The sequence below is a fragment of the Sus scrofa genome, chromosome 3 (assembly GCF_054392235.1).
Source record: "Sus scrofa isolate SSC_HxYL_T2T_F1_AM1 chromosome 3, Sscrofa_HxYL_maternal_Yorkshire_Landrace_v2.0, whole genome shotgun sequence".
Classification (NCBI taxonomy): Eukaryota; Metazoa; Chordata; class Mammalia; order Artiodactyla; family Suidae; genus Sus; species Sus scrofa.
Window position 1 is genome coordinate 66,263,659 of NC_139385.1, and position 12,729 is coordinate 66,276,387.

General features: G+C 41.0%; 1 protein-coding gene across 18 annotated transcripts in view; it reads left to right on the forward strand.

Annotated features, from left to right (window-relative positions):
- Positions 1 to 12,729, forward strand: part of AFF3 (ALF transcription elongation factor 3) — a 594,300-nt gene that overhangs the window by 218,867 nt on the left and 362,704 nt on the right. The gene's annotated exons all lie outside the window — the stretch shown is intronic.

The window sequence follows — 12,729 nt, forward strand, 5'->3', positions numbered from 1 at the left end:
AATTGACTTCCTGGGAATGGAAACTCAGCGGGTGGGTCCTAGAACGATATCGTCACTGAACTGAACACCTACCGAGTGTCTTTGGGTGCTGAGCTGATGTCAGGGCCTAGGTCTGCAGTTCTGTTCTGTGTGTACCCTCCACCTGCCCACCTCTGACTTGATCTCTGAACTGCTCCATCCACCAGGACAGCCTCCGCGATGGCTGGGCCTGCACCTTTGGGGAAGCCCAGAAAGAAAGATCAGAGGAAGTAGATGGCTGAGACCTGAGCATGCTCGCTCTTTAGTTTTGAGTCATCTTTTCATCTGCCCGAGGCTAATTGCAGGGTATCCATTCCACAAACTTTGATGACTACCTACTATGTGCCAGACGCTGTGCCATCTGCTGAGAACACAACTTTGACCTTAACATGTGGTTCTTGACCTCAGGGAGATCAAAAGCAAGAGACACGTAAATTCCAAAAATTTCCATGGCAATGAGAATTATTCCATGGAAGGGCTTGCATGCATCTATAATAATAAGCATATTTCATAAGAAAATATCCTTCTCGTGCTTGGAAAAATAGAGACTGGTCATCTGTGCCAAAGCCCAAAGTAAATTTTAATGAGTCAGTGGGAGCAAAAGGAAAAAAAAAAATCCCATAGTAATAATAACAATGATGGTAATAAAATCCTTAGTCATTTGCATTTGATGTTGTAGTTCTAAACTAGAAATTCCCTTCTGGAGTGTGGGATGGGAAAATTAAGTTGATGAAAAGGCATTCGGGTTTTATGTGTCATCTTAATAGTTTCTAAATCTGAAATGTAGCGTGTGATTGAGTATCTTCATAATGCTGCTAATTTTGCTGGATCAATGTTGAATTTCTAGCGATAAGCAGAGGTGAAGTGTGGCTGTGTATGTAATGTGACAGGAGCTGGGGTGGGAACCTTCCTGATAAGGATCATCGTCTTACATGGATGAGACTTAACACAAAAAGTTCAGGAATTCAGCCCTTGTTTAGTGAGCCCTGACTGCAGGAGTACCTCGGGTAGAGTTCCACGAGGAGCAGACAGAGGCTGAGCGGGTGTAGCACATGCACCTTAGATGTACTCTCTTGGTCGTGGCATCCCCGGTGAGCTGTGACAGGGATGCAGGCTCTGAGGTCAGCAGGAAGGTCAGCTTCTTTGGGGCTCTAGGAAAGCAACTCATAGGAGGTGACAAGCAAGCAGAGCCTAGAGGGCTGTGTGAGGTTTGTGCTGGCCGAGGAGGGAGGGACTGCATTGGGGGGTGTGCATGTGTGCGTGTGTGCACATAACATGCCTTCATGTTCTTTCCTAAAGAACCTCCTGAGGCAAGGGCCATGTCTCAATCCCCCAAGAAATCCCCTTAATTCACAGTATAATGTAGGACACACAGTGGTCCCTGCTGGAGGAAGGACAGAGCCTAGAAGCTCATGGGGGGAGGGTTACAACAAACTGCGAGGAGCGGTTGAGTTGAAGAGCTGTGTCTTCTCTGGAGAATCCTCTCTAGTAGGCCAGTCCATAGATCAGCTCCCTCCCTGTAAACTGAGCTAAGCCACCTGCTCTGATTCTCTCCTGCCTATTCCATAGTCAGAAAGCAGAGAGGCTCCCTCCTTCCTCCCTCCCTTTCTTCCCCTTTTCCTTTCTTTCTCCTTCTTTTCTTTGGCTACACCTGCAGCATGTAGAACATCCCAGGTTAGGTATTGAATCAGAGCTGCAGCTGCAGGCCTACGCCACAGCCACAGCAATACCAGATCTGAGCCACATCTGTGACCTACACCACAGCTCACAGCAACGCCAGATCCTTAACCCACTGAGCAAGGCCAGGGATCGAACATGCATCCTTACAGGGACAGCATCATGTCCTTAACCTGCAGAGCCACAACAGGAGCTCCCGGAGAGGTTTCTTAATGTGGGCTTTTCCTGCCCTTTATAATGGTATAACTTTATTCATGACCTTGGTTTAATTGTAATAGTAAGAATTGCACCATTAGAAATGTATTCTGTGTTGTGACTGTAGAACAGAAACAAACGCATTTAATATGTTCAGCACAATAAATGCATACTGGGATAGATCAGACCATCTTCTTTTGCTTTTTTTTTTTTCTTATATAAATTTCAGAAACCAAAGATGCAGAAGTTTTCTATTTTGGGAATATTTTTTTTTCCTAAAGCCAAATTGAATTTGTATTGCAGAATACCTATGGAATAAGTCTTTCCAAAATATCTGATTCAAGGAGTTCCTTGATGGCCTAGCAGTTGAGGATTTGGCACTGTCACCACTGTGACTCGGGTTCTATCCCTGGCTTGGGAACTTCTGCATGCTGTAGGCGTGGCCAGAAAAAAAATCTGATTCAAATGATGTACGCAGTGAGCATCATAGATAAGCTTTATACCATTGAACAACTGTTGTCACTTTGTGCTTTATCTCTTTGGAAAAAATTTGTAGGACCTTGCTTTCCACTCAGCTCGAATTCAGAAGACACTAGACATCTTTAATTTCCTTTTGCAGAAATACAAATCGGCTCCTAAATTATAGAACTTGTAATTTGTAGCTCTAGAGAATGCTTGAGTATGATGTGAAATAAAACACTTGCTGATTCTTAAGCCCAAAGCATATTTCTTTGCAGCTATTCCATATGCTATTCAGTATTGAGAGCTTTTATCTAAAAACTGACAATCTAAACTCTGATAAACATCGCAAATATAGTTCAGACCAAAGTCATTATCTATACTTTGTGCACACAATCCAGTATCTCCCTCAGGAGCCATTTTACTTCGAGCAATGTGGCATTTGGTCTGAAGAAAGGCAACCATGAGAAGATTCTAGAGGCTCAAGCTGAATAGAAATCCAGTTCTGTCTTGTCTTCAGATTTCCCCTATGTTCCTGTGTCTAGAATGGGGTCAAGTCACTGCCATGCTTCCCAGTGGGGTAAGAAAGGGTTTGTACTTGGCATGGTGGTTTAAAACTCTTCCAAAGGTAGGGGCTTGGAGAGGGAGCTCTCTGTTCTTTTTCAGAGTTTGTAAAATGTGAAACATGTACGAGGTCTATGCTTGGGATGGGTGTGTTGGGAATGCATGGGCCGTGCACAAACGGAGCAACAGTGGAGAACCATTTCAGCGACATGTGGCAGGGCCCTCGCTGGAAGCTCCAGATGGCTGGGCAAAAAACATTATTAAAACAAAACAAAACTCATTCCATGAGAAGTGGCCAAAGGATGAGAACCATGAAAAAGGCTTATTTCAGCCCTAGAGCTGGGAAGGCATCTAGTCATAACGGGAGAAAACATGTTAACGTGAGAACTTAAAATGGTTCTTAATGCTAAGGAGCTGTGTTGCCTTTCTCTTAATTGACACATAGTTTGCAAGTAGTGAAATGTTCATTTATCATGTGTATATAAGGGTAAACCAAAGCCTTATGGGGCTTCCCCGTCCTCCTTCCGGTCTATTCCCTGGCCCCCAGAAGCAACCCTTGATTCCTGGTTTGACTTTCTATCATCATGGTTGACTCTACCCACACTAGACTTTTGTAGAAATGGGATCATGCAGTGTGTACTTTTTATTTCTGGTTTCTTTTTCCTCTGCATAATGTTTTTGAGATTCATCTACATTGCTGCCTATATGAGTAGCTTTATTTTTTTTCATGCTCATGAAAAGTCCACTGTATGAATATATAATAGTAGGTTGGTCCCTGGATAGACATGCAAGCTGTTCTTAGACATGGGTTATTATGAATAAAGCAGCCATGGACATTGTAGTTCAGGGCTTTTTGTAGGTATGTGGTGTGACTCCTTTTGCATAAATACCTAGGAATGGAATTGTTGGATCATAGAATAGATTACATTTTATTGCTGAAGAAACTTTAAGAGATTTCCAAAGTGATTGTACTGTCCTATACTTGAAATATTTTCTGCCTTATTTTCTAAAAGATTGTGTATGATAGGTATTATCTTTTTTTATTAATTTTTGAAAGTATTTAACAATGGAGACATCTAGTCTTAGAGTTTTCTTCCAGGAAGTTTTCTTCTGTTTAATTGCAGATGCAATTTCTTTAACACATACAATATTATTTAGATTCTCTATTTCTTTTTGTGTCAGTTTTGGTAACTTGTATCTTTAAAGGAATTTGTCTTTTTCATCCACATTGTCAAATTTATTGTCATAAAGTTGTTTATAACATCCCTTAATTATACTTTTTAATTTTTGTACACTTTGTAGTTATGGTCACTATTTTATTCTTAATATTTATAATTTCTGTTTTCTCTATTTTTTTTCTTTCATCTTGATCTGTTTTGATAGATGGTTGTTTTATCAGTCTTGTTTAAGAGCCAACTTCTGGCTTTGCTGATTCTCTTTGTCAGTTTTCCATTTCATTATTTCCTCTTAATGTTAGTGTTTTCTGTCTTCCACTTACTTCAGGTTTAAATTGGGAAACTGTATTGACTTTAACCTTTTCCTTAAGTGAATTACTAATTAATCAGGAGAAAAAAGCAACTAATTACTATGAAGCTTTTTACATGGGAATGATTTTGTATAAAAAATACTATAGGTAAGTTGAACTTAATACCAGTTTTCTAAATATGAGCAAAATTTACCTATTAGACCTAAAATACTCTGAACAAGTATGGCAGCTCTGGTCTTGATGGCAGCTGCCCACAGGATTGGATTATTTCATAGAAGGAACCACCTCGTATTCCACAACCCTTTCTAGAATTGGCAAAGTAATTCCTCCTGAAAGATACATACCAGAGGGCATACAACATGGATTTTCTTCACACAATTAAACTGATTTGAAACATGAAAATTGGACATCTAGTTTTAATTGATGTTCAACCGTGGGCATTGATGTGAGAAATACGGTAATTACACTTAAGAGATAAACAGTCATAGCTTTATGCTCATGGATCATCCATAAAAGAATTAGGTGCCCCAAAGGTTTTTCATCCATGTCCTTTATGAGGGAGAACATTAACAGTGGGGGGAAATGATTCTATACTGCCGCTAAGAGTTAATGATTATTGTCTATATTCATAAAAATCAGGCAATAACCTAAGGTATACTATAAAGCACTAGCAGTAATGATTAGACTTAATAATACTTCCTGCTGTTCGGAGCATGATAACCAGGGCTTTTCATGCCCCCAGATGAAAAGTGCCTAGTTTCTATGGAACCATATGGAGATATAGCAATTTTGTGCGGAAGTGGTTTGGGGTATGACAAAGAAGGGACTAAGACATCCCAAGCTAAGTCTTCATATGAAACTTTTCAACTGAATTTTGTTGCCACTGCTCTTTTTCATAATAACCTTTTGAAGACAAGATTGAAATGTATCTAAAGCCTTGGAGGCTGCTTCTGTTAGGTTTTGGCTCAAGCAGTACTTGGACTTACCTTCACACTGCAGTGACACATCCCTTCAGTAAGGTTTCCTTTAGGTTGGCACTTCCTGTGGCCATTGTTATTTGGGTTGTGTCTCTTCATCTCACCCCATAAATATTTGTTTTCAGAATGAATGAATGCTACAACCCAAAGATGTTAATGAATTCAAGATCAGAGCATTTACTATTACAAGCACTGATTCTTTTCTGCTAGTGGTGCCATCTTTGTGGCAGGCAGGAGGGGAACACTGCCTGTGGTGACTTGGTCAGTAGTTCTGACCCCCAGGATGTCTAAAGTACTAAGAATTGGTTCAGCTTCAGCTGTTCATGAGTAGGTTTTTAAGAACATGAAGTGGGATGTAGTAGTGGTCTTGGTTACTTCACATTATTTTAAATGGCCCAGATACTCCCAGGATATTTAAGACTTCATTTGGTTGTCTTTTCCTCCTGTTCTCTAAGCAAGATGCTGCTGCTCTATAACTTGTGAATTACTTATTTATCATCAAGTGATGCCCAGCAACACAAAGGGTGAGCCAGGAAAAACAACAACAATAACAAGACTCTATATCTTATTTTGTAACTGCACCCAGAATATATTTTTCAAATGATAGGGGAGAATTGCTTGGTTGAAGGAACAGTCAATTACTTATTCCCTTTTGAAAAGTACCCTGAAAGAGAAGAGCTGTGTTCTTTTTCTTTCACCCTTTTTTGTATCATAATCAATTGTTCACTAGCATATCACTACTCAGTTCTGTGAGAATTTGTTAGGATTTTTTCCCTCTTCCCAGAGTTTTTAATTTCTATGATATTTTCATGGACTGGCCAAGTAGTAAATACCCAAAAGATTTTTTTTTGTGTGTGATTTTCGGGGAACCGATCATGTGGTCTCCTTGTCAGATAGCAAGCTACTTTCATCATTCACTTTCTTTACTAGATTACATTGTATTCTGTGTAGAAATCTATATTCATTGGTACAGGATTCTGGCTACTCTTAGTGAGATAGATACTCATGGCTAGAAATCTAATTGAGTATTGTAAATTCTGATACTTCTGGGTTATTTTTAATATCAAAAATCAGATGGCCTATTTAGTAATCTGTCCTATAATCACTGAATTATTGTGATTGTATGATAGGCTATGTGACTAGATGGCAAGCTCTGTAGGGAATGCAGGAAAAATCATACAGGGGCCCTTCCCCTGAAGAGCTTAGTGTCTGGCTGAGAGAGACAAGGCTGGCGCACAGGACACAGAGCGGAACCTGAGAGGAGAGGATGTCGCTCTGTGCTCCTTGTTGTGAGTGTGCGTACAGCAGGGAGCGGATTCCCAGGTACTTCCGTTTGCTTCTCCCAGATCCATGCTCACTCCCTACCCGCAACCTACTGCCAAGGAACCCCCTTTGTAAGAACCTCTTCAGGCTTTAAGGCTCTGCTGCCCTCTGGCTCCTGGTTGAGCTCAGCCAATGGGGAGGGGGGAGCAGGAGGTGCCATCCCCCTCCCAGCCCCCCCAACCTCACCCTGTCAGCAGCTTCTGGGCTCAGTAACCTGCAGCCTGTGGTTCCCGACCCCTTACAGTGGCCCAGGCAGGAGTCCCTCTGTTAAACTCTCAGCTGCCAGGTCATGGCTCACCCAGTTCCCAGCAGACCCTGCCCATAGAGTGGGCTCCAGGAGAGAGCTTGGGTTTATGAAGATAAGTGAGCTCCTGCCACATCTTGGAGGGTGGGGGTCTAAGAAACTGGGAGCCGCATGAACAGAGTAGAGAGGCTCAGAAGTGCAAATGTTCCAAAGATCTCTGGCATGTGTGATCTTCAGGCAGGGAATCCCTGGCTTTAAGGATCAGGCACTCTCCTGTGCAGGTATCCTTGCCCTGTGGCCTTACAGGGATGGGGTTCTCTCACAGTCTCCCCCTGAAGTGCAGACTTGAGATGCCTGGAATTGATGGCCAGGGAAGTTGCTGCACCTGAATCTTAGCTCCTAATTCTGTGAGAGGGCATGGCGAGGGCATGTTCCCTAAGGCATGATGGGATAGTGGGGTTTCCAGGGACCCAGGTGCCACCAGCTTCCTCCAAGCCTGTGCTTGTATTCTCCTGGCATCCTTCAGGCTCTTGGAAAAATCTTGCTCTGACCTTGTTCCAAAAGCATGGACATTTTTGCACTTCCCTTCTCTGTCTCTGCAAATCCTTCTCTCTTTTTCTCTGCCTATCAATCTAAGTTTATTTCTCCAATAGACATTAGATGCTTGCTGTGTGCTAAGTCCTGTTTTAAGTGCCAGGCTTAGAGCAGGGGACAAGGAATATAGAGCCTCTTAACCTCCCAGGGCTTAGGTTCTATCTAATGAAGGAGAGTGTAATATGCGTAACTACACAAATAAATGAGAGAATATCCAGAGTCGTGAGTGATGTGATAAAAATAATGGAGGGAGGGGATGGAGTGATGGCCTTGGAAGGAGGGGAGGGATTGTAGGTGTGGCTAAAGAAAAGTTTTGAAGAGGCGATGTTTCAGCAGAGAGGTCCTTGCAGAGGATCCAGATGAGGGAAGAGCATCCTGAGCCAAGACTTCTTCTTTTAAAGTAAACTCTAGTTCAGGGTAGTTCAAATGCTGTTGTAAAAAAGAGAGATACCTAGTTTGGTGATGAGGTCAGGAACAGCTGCAAATACAGAGCAGAAGGAGACGGTGGAGAAGTGAAACCAGGGGAAAGTGTAAGGTGAGAATTAAATTAAGCTAAATCCTGAGTAGCAAAGACATCCAACAATAAGAAAAGCAAGGAAGAATGCAAAAGACAAAAGGAAAGCTGCAGGCAGAGTGAGCAGGGAAAACAGAAAAGGCTGGCTATTAAATTGCTGTGTGTATGTGGAGGGAATTGAATGCATGGAGCTGTTAATAGTTCTACTCCTGTGATAAGACATGAATTCATGGAGTTGTGCTATTAACCAAACTACACACTTTAGCCTATGATAGATGTGAAATATGCAAAGCACCAAGGTAACCGGATTGTCTTATGAATGGTGGTTTGAGAGCTTATTTATAGGAAAGTTGGGGTAGTGATTTGGTTGGAAGAGAAACTCTAGGGATTTATCATGAAATTATATTTTTCCTTAAATGTAAATTATAGCAAAATAAATTTAACAAACTTAAAAAAACTTTAAAATGGTGAATATTGGTTGTTATTGCTGCTTTTTTTTTCTAGTTTTATCACCACAGGCTATATTAGCATCTTAAGATAAACCTAAGAAAAGATCCTTGTTAACTTGACAAAACATTTTGGCATACTGAAAATACATAGAATAATTTAATAAACACCCGGATATATTCCTATCCAGAAATAACTAATTTATTTTGGTTATTTTTATGAAAATATTACAACAATTGATGGGGCTACCTAATTCATGGGTGAAAATGTGGGACCCCGTGTTAAACAATTGAAGAATTTCGTCATATAACTTATGGTAATATTTCCCATATTTAAGCATGCAATTTGAAATAATTTCCCATAATTTTAAATGGCAGAAATGATACTGAACTGTCCATGACATTGCCACCTAGCCATTTTCACCTGACGTTTTAATTAATCTGTTCCATTATTGAGAGAATATTTTGAATCTTTCCATATCTATATGATTTGAAAACATTCCTTTGAAATAATTTCATCTGTAAAAGTTGCGTGAAGAGTCAAAGAACCTCTTATACCTTCCACTCAGATTTCCCAACTTTAATACTTTACCACGTTAAATTTTCTTCACTCTCCCCACCCTTCCCCTCTGCCCTTCCTTTCTCCTCACTCTGCCTCCTGTATGTATTTATAATATAATATTAGCATATGTTTATATAATTTTTTCTGAACTATTTGAGAATAAGTTGCAGACTTGATGCTTTTTTATTCCTAAATACTTCAGTGTGTAAGACAAAACAAATAAATAAATAAATGAAAAAAGTAGTTCCCTTTATGATGTAGCAGAAATGAATCTGACTAGGAACCTTGAGTTTGCAGGTTCCATCCCTGGCCTCGCTTAGTGGGTTAAGGATCTGGTGTTGTCATGAGCTGTGGTGTAGGTCCCAGACATGGCTCGGATCTAGCATTGCTGTGGCTGTGGTGAAGGCTGGCAGCTGCAGCTCCAATTTGACCCCTAGCCTGGGAACTTCCATATGAAACAGATGCAGCCCCTGAAAAGACAAGGAAAAAAAAAAAAGCACTGCATTTAATTGACATCTCTCTTTAGTTTCCTTTAATAGGGATCAATTCCTCGGGCTTTCTTTGTCTTTCATGGCCTTTTCATCTTTTGAGGACCAGAGGCCAGATTTTTATAGACTATTCCTCCATTTAGGTTTGTTTAATGTTCTCTAATGATTAGATGCAGGTTTTGTATTTTTGGTGGGAATGCCACCCTGGAGGGCTGCTGTTCCTTCTTAAAACACCACAGCCAAAGGCCCACAACATCAGTCTCTTTCGTTACTGACGGCATGAGCATCATCACTTGGTTAAGGTGGTATCTCTTAAGTTTCTCCACTGAAATTATTAATACGTATGATCAATAAGTGTTTTTGAGACTAGGTCAGTATCTTATTTCTCATCAAGCTTTCACTCACTAGTTTTACTGTCCACTGATGATTCTTGTCTGAACCGGTTATTATAGTGGTGCTGCCAAACGGTGCTTTTCTAATTACATTATCACCTCTACATTTATTAGTTGGCCTTCCTGTTATACTTTATTTAATCAATATGGATTCATGGGGTTTTAGCTTATTGAATGGTTCGTAGGTGAATATCCACATTCTTCAGTGCTTATATTACTCTAAATTTGGTCAGTGTGATTCCCCTCAAGCTGGCTTGTTCCCATCTGACATATCCCCATTGTTCCTCATTATTTCTTTTTCTGATACAACAAAATGTTCTAGGGTTAGTTTGTAACTCCGCAACCCCAGAGCTGGAATCAGCCATTTCTCCAGGGAGCCCTGGTTACATTTATTTCAGAAATGGTTTTTAGAAACCAAGATCTGAGCATTGTGTGTGCTCATTGCTAGTAGGTCCTTTCATTGGACTATCTCCAATTGCTGCTAGACAATCTCTCTCTGTCTCTCTCTCTATCCTAAAATATAAACCATATTTTAAATATATATAAATACATATGTACATCTGTAACTACTTTAGTGTCTACCTTACACCTGTCATTCATCCATACATTTTATTTCTCTGCCTTTCTCTACGTAATTATTCAACAGAAATTAGGGTTCACACTGATGCCTCTAATTCCAGGCCAGTTCCACAGGGGTCATTCTAGTCTCTTCTCTTTCTGTGTTTATAAACTCCCTTTTCTGACAGGGAGACAACTTGTTATTGTCCCCAATATAGTTACTTATTTGTTTAACATTAGAACACGCACACACACACAGATTCACAGTTAACACATGCAACAGTGAGAAAAAAAATACTCCCAAGAGTTCAATTTTTTTTTTTTTTTTTTGTCTTTTTGTCCTTTTAGGGCGGCATCCGAGGCATGTGGAAATTCCCAGGCTAGTGGTCTAATTGGAGCTGTAGCTGCCAGCCTATGCCACAGCCACAGCTAGATCCGAGCCACATCTGCACCCTACACCACAGCTCACAGCAACGCCAGATCCTTAACCCACTGAGTAAGGCCAGGGATCGAACCCGAAACCTCATGGTTCCTAGTCAGATTCATTAACCACTGAGCCACGACAGGAACTCCATGTAAATCTGTTTTTAACAGTGTATCTCAATAAATCTGACTGATTTGTTTCCTCTGCGCCACAATAGGAACTCCCAATATTTGTTTAATATGAGTATGTATATAAAGTTCCTACTGCATAGTGAGCACACGAGTAGGATAAGACACTGTCCTTGTCACTCAGGTATTTCAGCTCGTCTTCTCTCTTCACCTTTCTGAACAGAACAAGTGAGGTGAAATTGGTTTTGCCCCAGTGTTTATTAGAACATATTCAGGGCCAGAGTGTCCAGACTACGATGAGGTGTGGACTTGGGGGATGGGGAGGTGTTAGGAGCACAGGCGAAGGCTGTCCTTTCCCTTCCCTGTTTTGATGCCACTGAGTGTTTGTCTCCACGAGGAGGACAGCCCCTCGCATGCACCCCCATGTTCTTCTTACAGGGAGTGTTTGTGTTAGCTATTGCTACATAACCAAAACACCTCATAACTTGGTGGCTTAGAATAACTACAGTAATTTATTTTGCTTGTGGATGTACATTTTGACAGAGCATAAATCAGTCCTTAATACAGAAACAAAATGCTAAGACTTTGTTGCCCTGTGTTATTTTGGGGGATATAGGACCTGGTGAGAGGTTGCCCTTCATTAAGTTTACGTTTCCTGAATGACTGTTTAGCCTTAGATCTCTTTAATACCCCAGTGATTTCTAATTTTGAAGGGATTATTTGGTGATAAATACAACTGTATTTATTCAGGTTAAAAATATGACCTTTTGAAAGCTCTGTGTGATTGGGAAGTACCTTAATGAAGAAAAATCTTCAGGGAGTTCCCGTTGTAGTGCAGCAGAAATGAATCTGACTAGGATCCATGAGGATTCAGGTAAGATCCCTGGCCTTGCCCAGTGGCTTGGGGATCTGGTATTGCCTTGAGCTGTGGTGTAGGTCACAGACACAGCTGGGATCCTGTGTTGCTGTGGCTGTGGTTATAGGCCGGCAGCTGTAGCTCCAATTTGACTCCTGACCTGGGAACTTCCATATGCTGCAGGTACGGCCCTAAAAGCAAAAAACAAAACAAAACAAAACAAAAAAACAATCTTCATAATAAGTGGTGCAGAGAAATAATATATTGGGTCTAATGGGGACATACAGCATCGTTATAAATATGAAGACATGGTGTAATCAGTTATATGGTGGCTGGAAGCATGTATGCCCCATGTGTGACTTTTGGCTAATAATTTTTGCCAATGCAAATTGCCAAGTGACATTTATGGACTGTGTTTGTCATCAGGCGTAAAACTTTAGCTAAATATAGTATAAAACTATTGATCGTTTCCTGGGCAGATATTTTCCCATGGGTCACAGCAGGTTTTTGCCCTAAGCCTCTCATAATGCTAGGTTCTTACAGTAACAAATAGGGTAGCCTTCCTGTTCTAGTCTCATCACTTGGAGAAATCAGGACTGACTCTTCAGGAATATGAATGTAGCCTTGCCCTCCTTGGTGCTAAAAGCACAGGCTATTAGCCCACTGATGTCTGAGTTATTGCCACATGCCACAGAAGACTGTGTCTGAGGCTCTGGATCTTTGCTGCAGGTGAATTCTGTTCCTCTCTTTCGCTTGGGCACTTTCCTTTGCCAGTCATTATTTTGCACTTGTACATTCTGGCATCTCAACAGGACAGTCCTGAT